Raw genomic sequence first — 13,848 nt, 5'->3', positions numbered from 1 at the left:
TGCATCCACAAGGGCACCGAGCCCCCTGACTCCACCTCTCAGCTGCGGCCGAGCCCTTCCACGGTCTCACTCCTTTCTGACCCTTGTTGGGGCACATCCAGCACTGGCAGCGTACCTGTTATATCGCCTGGTCTGGCGCTCCGGCGCTCCTGTCCCGTGATTGCACCTCAAAGCACTCCTCGGCGCCGTCAAGATCGCAGCAGGACTGGGAAGGCTCCAGGGCTCCGCCAGCGGGGCTGCCGTATCGTTGGAGGCGCCGCGCCTCAACTCGACTCTTCCCTACCAGTCTCGGCCACAGCCGCGGACTCACGCGGTCCTGTGCCTACCCGGGCCGCGCTCCCCGCTGCCAAGCCAGTATCGAGCCCGCGGGGGTTAGGGGCACACAGCCCCCCACATCCGCTGTTAGGGACAGGTGTTCGAATCACCACCGCTCCAGTCTTTCCGATCCCTAGGCGGAACCCTTCCCTCGCAGATCGTAGTTCGGCCACACCACCTGCGCCACAAAGCACCTCCCGTCGCCCTCGTAGTCTCCGAGGCGTCGGGGAGGTCAGAGGATCTCGTAGGCCACGCCTCCACCGGGTCAGAAGTTCAGATGTTCAGCCCGCTTTTCTCCGGACTTTCCAGGCCGCAGCCGCGGCCTCTCGTAGGCGGCTCGCCTGTCAGGGCAGTGTCGTTCTCCGCACCGGCCCTCGTGCAGCTCCCGGAGTGCGGAGCCTCTACGCGGCCCCACCTCCGATCGGCTCCAAACTTCACTGTCTGGTCGGCGGGAGCCCCAGCACCACTCGGCACCGCTTGCAGCACGGGTCAGGGCCTCGGGGCACAGATAGTCAGGATAATACGGGAGTGGCGCTGCAGAGCTTCGCTACTGAGCGGCCATTCCCGTCGGCAGCAAGCCACGCCCCCGAAACATGCACTTTTAATACCAGCAGCAGACTTCCATGGTGAGCAGTAGCTTTACTACAGTGATCTAATGAGCAACTAGAGTGCTAACATTCAGAATTTATGGCAAATGTGTGACATAATTGAAAACCTTCTTGATGGAATCAAAGTAAAAAACTGAAAGCATTTCCTACTGAGGAGACTGCAGTAAATGAGGAAATTAGGAAACTGCATAACAAATAAATCTCCCAAGATGGCCACCAGAGACAAAAGAGCTCAAATGCAGCACAAATATCACCCAGATGTAGCCCACATGTAGCCCAGTGACAGAAGTGTGCAAAACACTTATTTTTTGTGTATTTGCAGTTTTATATAGTGCAGACTTGTCAGGTATTGGAGTGCTTTACATGAGCATTGGTTACATCACACAAGATCAAATTCATTTTGGTTGTAGACCTGGGGAGATTAAGTGATTTGACCAGAATCACAGAATGTTGAGCTGAAGCAGAAACTCCAACCTGGTTCCCCAGTTGCAAAGTCTGCAGCTCTGGAAGTAACACCACATCCTCTCCCCTAGGTGCAACATTTAATCAAGTGGTCAACTGGATAAAAAAACATAAAGATTACAAATAATTTAAAAGTTCTTTGTCGCTATTTGAAAACTCAGAAAATATGTCCTCATTTTAGTTTTTTAGAGCACTAACCATAATTTTGATGCAAATAAGACCCTCTCATATATGTAATTTCTAAAGGAAATGCTCTAGGTATTACAGTTTTGATTACATCAAGATGACGTCAGGCGTTCCACACTTTTGTAATAAATATAGAATGTTAGCAATCTAGTTGTTCATTGGGATACTGTTGAGAGGCAGAGGCCAGGGGCACGGACTCTGAAAATTGAAGGCAGGTAGGAGAGTGCAGAGGCAACAATTTGACCACACTAGGCAGGCAGGAAGGGCAGTGGCAGCACAACAGACTATGGAGGGCAGTGGAAAGGGGGGCAGGGGCAACAAACCAACAATACAGGACTGGCAAGAGAGGCTGTGGCAATATAAAAGACCATTGTGGGCAGAAGGAAGAGGCAGTGGTAGTACAACCATACATGCCAACAGACCCGTTTCAGCCAGGAAACGTCCAATGTTTTTAAGCTCAAATGGGCTTTATTTGATCTGTCTCCTGTCTACAATCTCCTCTTTTTCAATGTAACTCAAAGGGGAAAATCAATACCCCAGTTTTTTTTCAAAATCTCCCTCTTACCAAGTTCAAAATGTTCGCAAGTATGGTACATTGGATAATGGTAGGCAGGAGGAATTGGGGTAGGGACATGGACTCGGATAACAGAGGACAGGAGGGACATGGAGAGGTGCACCAAACTGACCCTACAGGGAAGGCATCAGGGTTTGCAGCAGCACAATACACCACACATGGCATGCAGGACGGGAGTGCAGCACAACAATCCATAGAAAGCAATAGGGAGGGGACAGGACCATGCACATGGACAACAGAGAACAGAGGGGAAAGAGGCAATGGTAGCTAGCTCACATGGAGAGGTGCACCAAACTGACCCTACAGGGCAGGCATCAGGGTTTGCAGCAGCACAGTACACCACACAGGGCATGCGGGACGGAAGTGCAGCACAACAATCCATAGAAAGCAATAGGGAGGGGACAGGACCATGCACATGGACAACAGAGAACAGAGGGGAAAGAGGCAATGGTAGCTAGCTGACCATAATGGACAGACAGGAGAGAAAGCTGCAGCATAACAGACCATAAAGGGCAGGAGGGACCGTTCAGGGGCATTACAATGGAACAGACAAGCCAGGAGGGAGGGAATAGGGGTCTGCACATGGAAACAGAGGGCTGGGGGCAAGGGGGCATGGCAGGAGCAGCAAGATGACCATGGAGGTCAGGCAGGATGGGCACTAGAAACAAGACACACCATGGAGAACAACAATGAGACTGTGATGGCATACACACAGACCATGGAGGGAAGGTGGGAGGGGGTCAGGGGCAGCTAGCTGACCACACAGGGAAGGTGGGAGGGGCCATGGCAGCACAGAAGACCATGCATGGCAAGCGGGAGGGTTAGTGGCAGCACAATGGCTATGATGGGCAAGAAGGAGGGTGCAGGGCCATGCACAAAGGACCATGGAGGATAGAAGGGAGGGTCAGGACCTGGGCACAGACAAGAGAGTTCAGGGGAAGGGGCCTCACAACAGACCGCGCGGGGCAGGCAGGAGAAGCAGTTGCAGTACAACAGACCAGGGAGGCAGAAGGGTGTGGCAGTAAAATGGACCATGGAGGACAGGAGGAAGGGGATAGGGGCATGGCATGTGGACAGGCAGGGTGTAGGTGGCAGGGACCGGTTACAGTCATCTGACAATGCTAGGCAGGTGGGAGGGGAGTGGCAGCTCAACAGAACACTCATAGTAGATAGGAGTGGCAGGTCCATGGAACATGGTGGGCAAAAAGGATGGAGCAGGGGCATGCACAAAGACATCGGAGGGCAGGGGGAAGGAGAATAGGGGCAGCAAGCTAAGCACAGAGGCTAAGCAGTAGGTCAATGATGGGCCATAGAATTGGGCAATGGAGGGCAGGAGGAGTGGACTGGTACATCATGCTAAATGGAGGGCAGTGTCAGCACATCAGACCATGCATGGCAGGAGGGAGGAGGCTAGTCCATGGATTCAGACAAGTGGATGGGGCAGCAAGCTAACTGTTCAGAGAAGGTGGGTATTAGGAACTTTATTGTTTTTAAAATGTGTGTCTGTGCGAACTACTTAAAATATGAACAAGTATGCAGCATAATCTCACTTTTATTCAGGAAGAAGAGGACGTTTGTGACTGTGACTCCGGGCTCACTTGGCAGAAACACCCCCTGACCCTCCAACCCCCATCGCAAAATGTAATGCCCGTGAAAAGGTTAGGTGGACGCACTGTTATATAGAACATAGTCCTGGGAGCACGATTGAAAATGAAAACTAGATATAGTGTATGGTATAAACTACGCACCAAAAAGTGTGATATAAGATGAACCGGGGCGTGAAATATAATATGCAATACATTGTGCGCAATGACAGATTCATCGGAGAGCGCGCGATAGTGATGGAGCGGGTAAAATAAAAAAAATTTAGTATACCCAATCCATTTTTATAAGTCATACTAACGTGAATAACACTAATACTAATGAATAATTGAGTGGGGTGTTATTGAATTAATCAACCCTATTAACCAAGAGAATACACGTGGGAATGCATTTGCATGGCTAAAATAATAAGTGAACTAAGTTTGTATGCATATTAAATTTATATGTTCGGCTTAAGCAATGTTTACGTGATTTGCGCTTAAATAAACCAGCATTAACGACTCTAAATGTTGCATATGGCTAGATAAATGCATACACATAAGGGTATTAGTACGGGAATAACACTGTTTTATTCATTTCTATGTATTAATTTCGATTTTGTGTTTCTTTTACTTAAGTTGACTATTTCGGCCTACTAAAAGATGGCTGCCGACTGAATCCTCACTAAAGTACATGATTTCATACATTAAGCAATGAAGGAAGGCGCCTGCACTGACTTCGTCGTGGCCTTTCCATGAACTTCCGAACCAGGTCCATGAAGACTACTCTGGGCGAGATGCCAATGTCCCTGAACATGGAGCAAATGTTGCCATCTGGGAACCAAAAGCCACCTATTCACAATAGACTGATACTTTTCTGACCTGGGAACAGCCTTTCCCATGCGCCTAGTTTATTCATCATCCGTATGTGAAAGTTTGAGAATGTTTCTTAAAGTATTGGGACGGGGCTGAATTCAGCCAATCAGCGGCCTGGAAATATAGAAAATGATACTATCATATGTAAATTTTGTATAAATATTAGTAGTCTAGAGAGGAAAATTAGGCCACCACCCCAGGAGCTTGAGACGCACCCTGATCGATGCTACTCTATGCGACACCCCATGCTGACCGAAGAGGACGGGACGTTAGAATATTGATGATCTTTCTGAGGACTGGTGTTGACTTAGAAAACGACAAATAGGCAGAATAGGTAAATATGACAAAAGATAATATGGCATTGTTAGGATTTAACTTGCAAATTAATTAGATAAAGAAAATAATTATTTGAAGAACTGTGTCGGGTGATTTTTTCTTGTAATATTTTATTGATTAATATGAGGGTTAAAGTGTTTTCCATCAAATTCCAAACCAACTAAATGATCTATTTGATCTCCGGATAGAGGGACTGTTAGAGTAAGTCGATAGATGTATTTCCTCTATCCAAAGTGAATAGCTGTAGTTCGGAATCAGGATATCCCTCCTCTGTAAGACACGGATAGTTTGATGAGAATGAATGTTGGTGTTATGGGCCCCACCAGCGTGTGATGTGTGTATGTGTGTGTGACTGAGGAATCATTCCGTCCGTGGGAGCAGGAGGAGATTTTGTGTTCTGAACTGCACCAGTATTTCTGGTAGCAAGAGATGGTTTTTATTGTTTTGGTTTGATGATTTGGCATGTATATAGCTTATCGATTATTGATTGGTATTGATGTATGTATTCGCACTATATGTTGAAGTCGTATTGAGTTCTATGTTGTCTGTACGGCTTCTGGGATGTAAGAAGTCGGTGACAGTTCCGTAGTAGAGCAGAGGTAAGCGCTGTTCTCGGGAAAGACGGGATTGTGGTTGCCCGTAGGTACACGGGAAAAACGCGTGAAAATTGAAATTGCGCGTCGCATTGTCTGGGTTCGATTCGGTGACATCGTTGTGTGTTGTCATTAGAGACAATTTCTGTGTGAGACAAGTGCGTATGATAGCAAAGGGTTACCTGTGAAATTTTGGTCTTAGGTACCAGGAAACCAATTGGTATGCCGATAACGCTTATCACTGAAAAGGTAGCAGGTGTTCTCTGAGCTGGTTAGAAGGGCAAAGTAGAGGTAAGCGCTGCTTTGTTAACGTATGTTATAATTCTGTAGTAGGACAGACGGTTCGCTGTTCTCGAGAAAGCAGGATTCTGTGTGAATGAACTGTATTTTCTTGTGTGAAAGTGCGTGAATGAAATAGCATTCGGATTGATTGCGGAACTCTGGTTTTATTTCTCAGGAGCATTGCGTTTCCACCTATGTGTTTTAATACCGGAGAAAACAGTTAATTGATGCTTGAAAGAGGGGTGAAGTAGAGGGATGCGCTACTTTGCCAACGGACGTAATGATTCTGTAGTAGGGCAGAGGTAAGCGCTGCTCTTGGGAAGACAGAATTCTCGTGGGAAAGATCTTTTACTATTCTGTGGTTAGCGGAGCAGACAATGGAGATATTTGTATGTTGTAACTAACAAGTATTGTAAAATCGAAACAAAGTCTACCGAGTAGTCTTGTAAAGGAGGGGTAGACTGTAGACAGGAGACAGGAGCAGGAGCTGCTGCAGCGACTGTTGATGTCAGGTTGACCGCGCTGGCATTGGACAGTTAGTCAGTGACGTAGACGCTCCAGGATTGGTGCGTTAGTGCGAGCCGCGCTAGGATTGGAGGCTGTGACAGTGACGTAGACGCTCCAGGATTGGTGCGTTAGTGTGAGTCGCGCAAGGATTGGAAATTGTGACGGTGACGTAGACGCGCCAGGATTGGTGCAGGAGTGAGAGTCGCGTTGCTATTGGACTAAAGATTGTACTGTTGCAGGGAAGATTAAAAGGGTTCACGAAAGGAAGGAAAATGTATTATCATTCACCCGAAAAGAAGAAAAAATCTTTATTTAGTAAAATGCGGAATTGGTTTGTGAAAGACAAAGAGATTGTGACTAGGGAAGGACAGTTACTTCCCCCAGCAAAAACCCCCGCATCCTTCATGGTTGCGAAATATGGGTAACATACTTGCATCTGGTTAGTCAATTGGGCAAAGTATACAAAGGAAGACGGAGTTCTAGCGTTTCCAGAGGATGGGTCCTTTAATTTGGCAATATTGAGGAACTTACGGGAGAGGATGATGAGCTTAGATCCGCGACCTAGGCCTACGCAGTTTGAGGCATTAACAGAGTGGGAAGATGAGATGCATGAGCGAGAGAAACAGAGAAATGGCAGTAGGTACCGGTATATGTTTGGACGGCCAAACGATCGCGAAACTCATTGTGATCGGATGAGAAGGTGGCGAGATGCGAGTATGACTGAAGGATTATTTCCCGTTAGAACAGAAGGAGAAAGTGGAGGAAGGAAATGCCTAGAAAAGAAAACTCATGTAGAAACCCGGAGGTATGGGGCTAATGAAATGGACGATGATGTCCTAGATGATATGTTTTACAAAAGTCCACCTCCATACAGGCAGGAACCAGAACCGCCAACTACAGAGACACCAGTAAGAGAGACTTTGAAAATCATTAAAACAGAAGTTGTGACCCCGGAAGTAAAGAAAAGAAATTCACTTAAAGAGAAGGGAAATAGGGTAGAGAGTGAACATTCTAGGGAACTAGCAAAAACCACATTAGAACTGACAGAGAAGATAAGAGAATTGACGAAAAATCTAGAAGCAGTTACAGTTCCTGTGACCATAGGTCCTGTAATGCCTATTTTTGAGAAGCAGAAAGACAGTGAGCACGGACTAACGGTTCCGTATGTAAACAGTAGACAGGAAGAACAGCCCCTGATGAGAGCAAAAGAGAATTCCTGGGGACATACTATGGGTAAAGGGGAATTGCATGTGTCAAAGAATCCATTTTACTGTCCTGATACTGCCGAGAGAAGCAGAATGGTAGGAGGATCAATATTAGAACCACAGAGATTGACAGAACCAGGGAATGTAGAGAAATCAGTGAGCATAACTACTGAAGAACTGAATGAATGGCTGAAAGGCTTGCAGGATAAAGAAAAAGAATCTCATACTGTTGATGTGGCGAAATTACGGATGGTGTTAGAAGAACTGATTGTAGGGACTATCCCCATAGAAAAGCTGAAAAATTACCAAGATGAGGAACTGCTGTTCCTCTGTAAAAGTGTCACTTGTAGAACAAAGAATTGACATGACAGATTAGCAGAAATAGCGAGTGAAATGGGAATTGACATGGACAAGGTAAAAGCTTTACAGAAACCATACAGAGTGGATTTCACAGAAAAAGACATTGAGAATCTGAACGCTGCAGGACGAATAGGGCAGATTAGGGACATAATCACGGTATTGAGGAAATGGGGAGATGTGGACAAATGGAAGAGCAGGTGGTATAGGAAGCGGGATGACACCTCAGACAGAACATTTCCAGCGTTTCCCGTGAGAGAAAAGGAGAAGGTGGTGATGGAGTTTCCTATGAGAGAGATTCCAGGAGGGGGATATGTGCATGTCCCATGGACTAGACAGGACATTTTGTCATTTACAAATGACTTCCCTCGATTACGGGAAAAGCCAGTCGAGTGGTACAGACAGGTAGACAGATTTGTGAAATTGTCAAAAGTACTGTGGATTGATTTGAATAGTCTGTTTGATATAATAGTGCCAGCAGACTTGTGGGCAGAATGTAAGATAGTCATAGATTGGCCAACCAAAGAATACCCAAGAGATCCCAAAACAGGAGCCCCAGACCCAGAGGTAATGAAGAAATACGAACAGGTCATGGCATTCTTGAAAAACAAAGTGCCTCCAAAAGAAACAGACTGGGTTAAAATAGATCGAACACATCAGGAAGCGAAAGAGTCAGTCCATGCATATTCTGAGAGGCTAATTTTGGCTTTCAAACAGTTTAGTGGGGATGACAGTCTAGGAGAAAAGGACCTGAGTCATTTTGTGTACAGATTTGTGTATGGTCTGTGTCCCGAAATTGGGGACATGATCAAGCAGCACACCGTGGACTGGCAGAGCAAGAAAATAGATGAGATCCTGAGGCATGCTAAATACTTTAGTGATGAGATTGAGGCAAAGCAGCGAAAGCTAAAAGAAAAGGCAATGTGGGCTCAAGTGAAGGTGGTGGAGAGACATGAAGCTCAGCTGATAGAACAAGCTAATAATCCAGGCATTAAATCAAAATTTGGTCCAGAAAAGGGAAAGGGTAATATAGAAGAAGCCAAGAAAAAGTTCCCCTGTCACAATTGCGGAAGATTAGGGCACTGGAAATCCGAGTGTAAATATCCGCCAGGTACTAATGATGAAAATCCGTCATTGAATCCACAGGTGCAGTGTGAGGGCAGTGGCCCACCGCCGCAACAGCAGAAGGCTGTTAATCCACAGAATCAAGTGCCAAAACCGCCCTTACCACAGAGCCGGAGCACACAGAAGTATAACAAAGAGATGGGATTCTACAATGAAGAACAGGTAAACAAACCGCAACGCACGAGCGCTGTGTCACAGTATTGGCTGCAAAATGACGACAGTGAGCCAGAAGAGATTTATTGACGGTCCCGAAAAGAGGAAGCAGGGTGCGTACTTGGCGCATCTCTAGAAATAGATCAGACAGGACCATTTGTGGATGGGAAAGTCAATGATGAAAACATTACTTTTCTAGTAGACACTGGAGCTACACAATCCACTGTCAGATCAGCGGATGTTAAAAATCTTCCTCCTTCTGATGAAACAATCCAAGTAGTTGGTGTGTCTAACACCCAGATTAAAACGTATCTTACTGATCCTGTAAAGGTCAGAATAGGGAAATTTTCAGACATGCATCGATTTGTGGTGTGTGACACCAGTCCTGTGAATTTATTAGGAAGGGATTTGTTGTGCAAGATGAATTGCACCATATTCGGTACACCAGACGGAATAGCATTTGAAACACCCGATGAAGATGTTCTGTACAAGATGACCATAGCTAACCGAGAGTGTGAGGATGACGGAACCTATGCAGTATTCAATCCAGATGAATTACCCCCAGAATTGAAACGGACAGTGAAAGCAGCAGTCTGGGACTTCACTGGGGAAGACGTAGGCCTGATGAGAAATGTAGACCCAGTGAGAATTGCTGTAAAGGAAGGTGCCGTTTACCCAAACATTCCACAGTACAGACTGACACCAGAAATAATAGCAGGAGTAACCCCTTTGATTGAGAAAATGATCCAGCAAGGAGTGTTGAGGGAGATAATGAGCAGTCCATGTAATTCGCCTATCATGGGACTGAAAAAGCCAAGTTGGAAATTCAGGATTGTGCAAGATTTGAGAAAAATAAACAAGATTGTCGTCTCATGTTGTCCAATTGTTCCAAATCCCTCAGTAATTTTGTATCAGATCCCACACGATGCAGAATGGTACACGGTAATTGATTTGTGTCATGCTTTCTTTTCCATTCCGTTGCATCATGACAGCCAGCCGCTTTTTGCATTTCGGTTTGGAAACCGTATTTTGGCATGGTGCCGAATCCCACAGGGGTACACAGAGAGCCCCTCCATTTTCAATCAGTTGTTAAAGAAATCTCTGGAAAGTTTTGCTATGCCTGAGAGTTCAATTTTAGTCCAGTACATTGACGACCTATTGGTGGCATCAAGACACGTGAGGCCTGTGAAACAGACACCATAGCTTTGTTAAATCATTTGGCAGATGGAGGACTGAAGGTATCTCCAACAAAGTTGCAATACTGTAAGAAGGAAGTGACATACTTGGGTCATACTATCGAAAAGGGCCTGAGAAAAGTAACCATAGACAGGATCAGAATCATTAGAGGAATGAGAGCTCCAATGACCCAAAGAGAGGTGAGAATGTTCCTAGGAATGGTTGGTTACTGTCGTCAGTGGATAAGTAATTTTTCCCTGATTGCCAAACCATTGGTGAAATTGACAAAAAGTGAGGTAAAAGACCCCCTTGAACTGAACAAAGAAGAATTGGCATCATTTAAACAGTTGAAGAACAGTCTTTGTGAAGCCCCTGCGCTGGGTATGCCAGACTATGAAAAGGAATTTGAGCTATACTGTAGTGAGCGAAATGGATGCGCACTTTCAGTGTTAATACAGAAACATGGAAGGCAAAGGAGACCAGTGGCATATTTCTCGTCAATGTTAGATCCAGTGGCGATAGGTCTGCCAGGATGTCTGAAAGCAGTAGCGGCCACATGCCGAAGCCTAGAGCAGAGTGAGGGAATCGTGATGGGGTATCCACTAAGAGTGTTTGTACCCCATAGTGTGGCGATCCTTTTAACAAGGAGTCGAACACAGTTCATGTCACATAGTCGGCTGACTAAGTATGAAAAGGGCATTCTAGGTGCAAACAATGTGAGTCTGGAAAGAAGTGTGAATGTGAATCCAGCTACACTTTTGCCTGATGCAGAGAGAGTGGAGATAAGAGAAGAGGTTGATCATGATTGTCTGGATGTGCTTGACTACTGCACAAAACCTCGACCCGATATAAGAGATCTACCACTGCCAGAAAGTGATTACGTGTTTTTTGTGGATGGATCCTGTTTGAGAACGGATGAAGGAGTGTTGAGCGCAGCCTATGCAATATGCACAGTTTCAGAAGTTATAGAAGCATCACCCTTGAAAGGAGTTAAATCCGCTCAAGTAGCAGAAATAGTGGCGTTAACCAAGGCATGCAAAATTGGGAGAAATGCGAGAGTGACTGTGATGACTGATAGCCAGTATGGCTTTGGAGTTGTCCACGACTTCGGCCAATTATGGCTGCAAAGAGGTTTCCTGACCTCAAGTGGAACTCCCATAAGGAACGCAGAAGTGGTTGGAAAATTGCTTGAGGCAATGCAAATGCCCAAAGAATTGGCTGTGGTAAAATGTGCTGCTCATGGACAAGGTAGTGATTATATCACTACCGGAAACCGTTTTGCAAACGACATGGCTCAGTATTGTGCCCGAAACAAATACTCAATTAATCGGTCAAAAGAAAAGGAAATGTCTTCTTGCTCCATAATGTTTACTAACGTTGTGGGAACATGGGATGAAGTGAGGCAGTTGCAGGATGAGGCAGTGGATGAAGAAATGAGGCAGTGGGTAAAAGCAGGATGTGCACCCAGGGAAAAGGATCATGTGTGGGTCTATCTGGATGGAAGACCAGTAATGCCTGATAGCATGATGTCAACAATGGCACGGATGTATCATGGCCAAGGACATCTGGGAAGGGATGCCATGATAAGGGCTTTTAAACAGACCTGGTACAATCCAAAATTCAGGTTAATAGCAGAAAGTCTCTGTCAGAGATGCCTGACATGTCAGCAGTACAACCCGGGAAGGAAGACGGTGGTGAGTCTAGGCACCATAGGCCGGGAGGGAGGACCTTTCACCAGAATGCAAGTAGATTTCATTGAAATGCCCCCTTTTAACAAACTGAGGTATGTGTTGGTGGTAGTTTGTCTGTTCTCTAGGTGGGTAGAAGCATACCCGACCAGAAGAAATGATGGAATCACAGTGGCTAAGCTATTGTTGAGGGAATTCATCCCGAGGTACGGGTTCCCAATAACCATAGAATCAGACAGAGGAGGACATTTCTACAATGAGATCATGAAACTGATTTGTGAAGCATTGGGTGTACAACAGAAACTACATTGTGCCTACCGACCAGAGGCTTCTGGTGTGGTTGAGCAGATGAATGGTACTATCAAAAACAGAATAGGGAAAATGTGTTTAGCCACAGGTTTGAAATGGCCTGATGTCTTGCCTCTGGTTTTGATGACCATTAGGTCTACTCCAGACAGAACTACAGGTTTAAGTCCACACAAGATCATCATGGGACGCGCCATGAGACATGTGTTTGTACCAGTCAACAAGCTGATGACTATAACTGATGACATGATTTTGGATTACTGTAAAGGCCTGGCTGACGCAGTTCATTCTGTGTTTCACCAGGTTGGAGCGGATGCCACCACACTTGAAAAGAAACCAGCACATGATTTGAGCCCAGGGGACTGGGTGAGGATAAAAGTCCACAGAAGAAGAAATTGCTTGGTTCCAAGGTGGGGAAGGCCAAGACAGGTCATCTTGCCCACAACAACTGCTGTGAAGTGTGCGGGACTGAAAAACTGGATACATGCCAGTCACACTCTGAGAGTTCCAAATCCAGCAGACGGCATTGGAAAAGAATACTTTAACGAATCAGAATCAAGTGATGAGTCAAGCAATGAGAATATAAAGACAAAAGAAAATCCTGAAAGGGGGGAAAATGAGCCAAGACTAGTTCAGACCCCCAGAGAGGAAATTCTGAGGAAAAGATTGCAGATTTCAGATATTTCAGATTCTGGAGATGAGCAAAACGCCAATGGTGAACACAGAAAGAAGAAAAGAAAAGAAAAGAAAAGAATGTCCAGTCAGAAGTTATCTTTACACCAAATGAGAGAGTAGAAGAAATTCCACCTGAGAAAATACTGGAAGAAGAAGAAGGGACAGTCACAGAAAGAGAGGGACAGATTGCGGAAAAACCCAGAGGAGGTGTAGGGAACTGCAACACCCAGCTAGGTGAAGGGACAAGTAGTCAGCAGGGAGATTGCGTGCCGGAGACCCGAGGAGGGACAGAAGTAGGGCCAACCAAAGAGGTGGAAAAGGAGATTTCTGAAAAGGAAAAATCAAACGAGACAGAATCTGAGGACAGTGAAACTGAAATACCAGAAGGTCGAGTTCTGAGAAAGAGAACTTGGATTGAGGAAAGAAACGGCAAACCAAGAAGAAATGCTAAGGGTGATCTGTGGCCAAACAAAATTAAGAAACTGAGATATCGATTGACACGAGTTAAACCCTCAGAGGCTGAACAAGTGAATGAAGTAACCAGTCAGCATCCAGAGAAAGAGGGAGAAACAGAAGTGTCAGAAGCAAACAAACGAGCAAGAAAACCAAACCAGAAGTATAAGTACCTGAATGGACGTACGTGGCACTGCCTGAACAAAGGGAAGAGGCAGATAGTCAAGGAAATCCAGAGGAGACTCTGCTGAGATTGATAAAAGAAGAAGAAACAGGGGAAATCCTGAGAGTTATCTTATCCGACATCGGAGAAGAAGCGGAAGATCAGGAAATCCTGCATGTGGATGACGAAAAAGAAGTGAAAAATGACGAAAGGCCGAGCTGAGTAATT

At 45.7% G+C, this 13,848-nt stretch overlaps 1 long non-coding RNA gene across 1 annotated transcript in view; it reads left to right on the top strand.

Annotated features, from left to right (window-relative positions):
- The window catches only part of LOC146871227 (uncharacterized), a 41,385-nt gene that overhangs the window by 24,669 nt on the left and 2,868 nt on the right, over positions 1 to 13,848 (top strand). The window contains exons 2-4 of the long non-coding RNA XR_014959525.1: positions 3,706 to 3,803; positions 4,365 to 4,517; positions 9,028 to 9,168. This is a non-coding gene — a long non-coding RNA (uncharacterized LOC146871227). The remainder of the gene's footprint in view (positions 1 to 3,705; positions 3,804 to 4,364; positions 4,518 to 9,027; positions 9,169 to 13,848) is intronic.

The sequence above is a fragment of the Triturus cristatus genome, chromosome 1_1 (genome assembly GCF_964204655.1).
Source record: "Triturus cristatus chromosome 1_1, aTriCri1.1, whole genome shotgun sequence".
NCBI lineage: Eukaryota > Metazoa > Chordata > Amphibia > Caudata > Salamandridae > Triturus > Triturus cristatus.
Note: the sequence above shows the minus strand (reverse complement) of the source record. Positions and strands in the feature narration are given on the sequence as shown.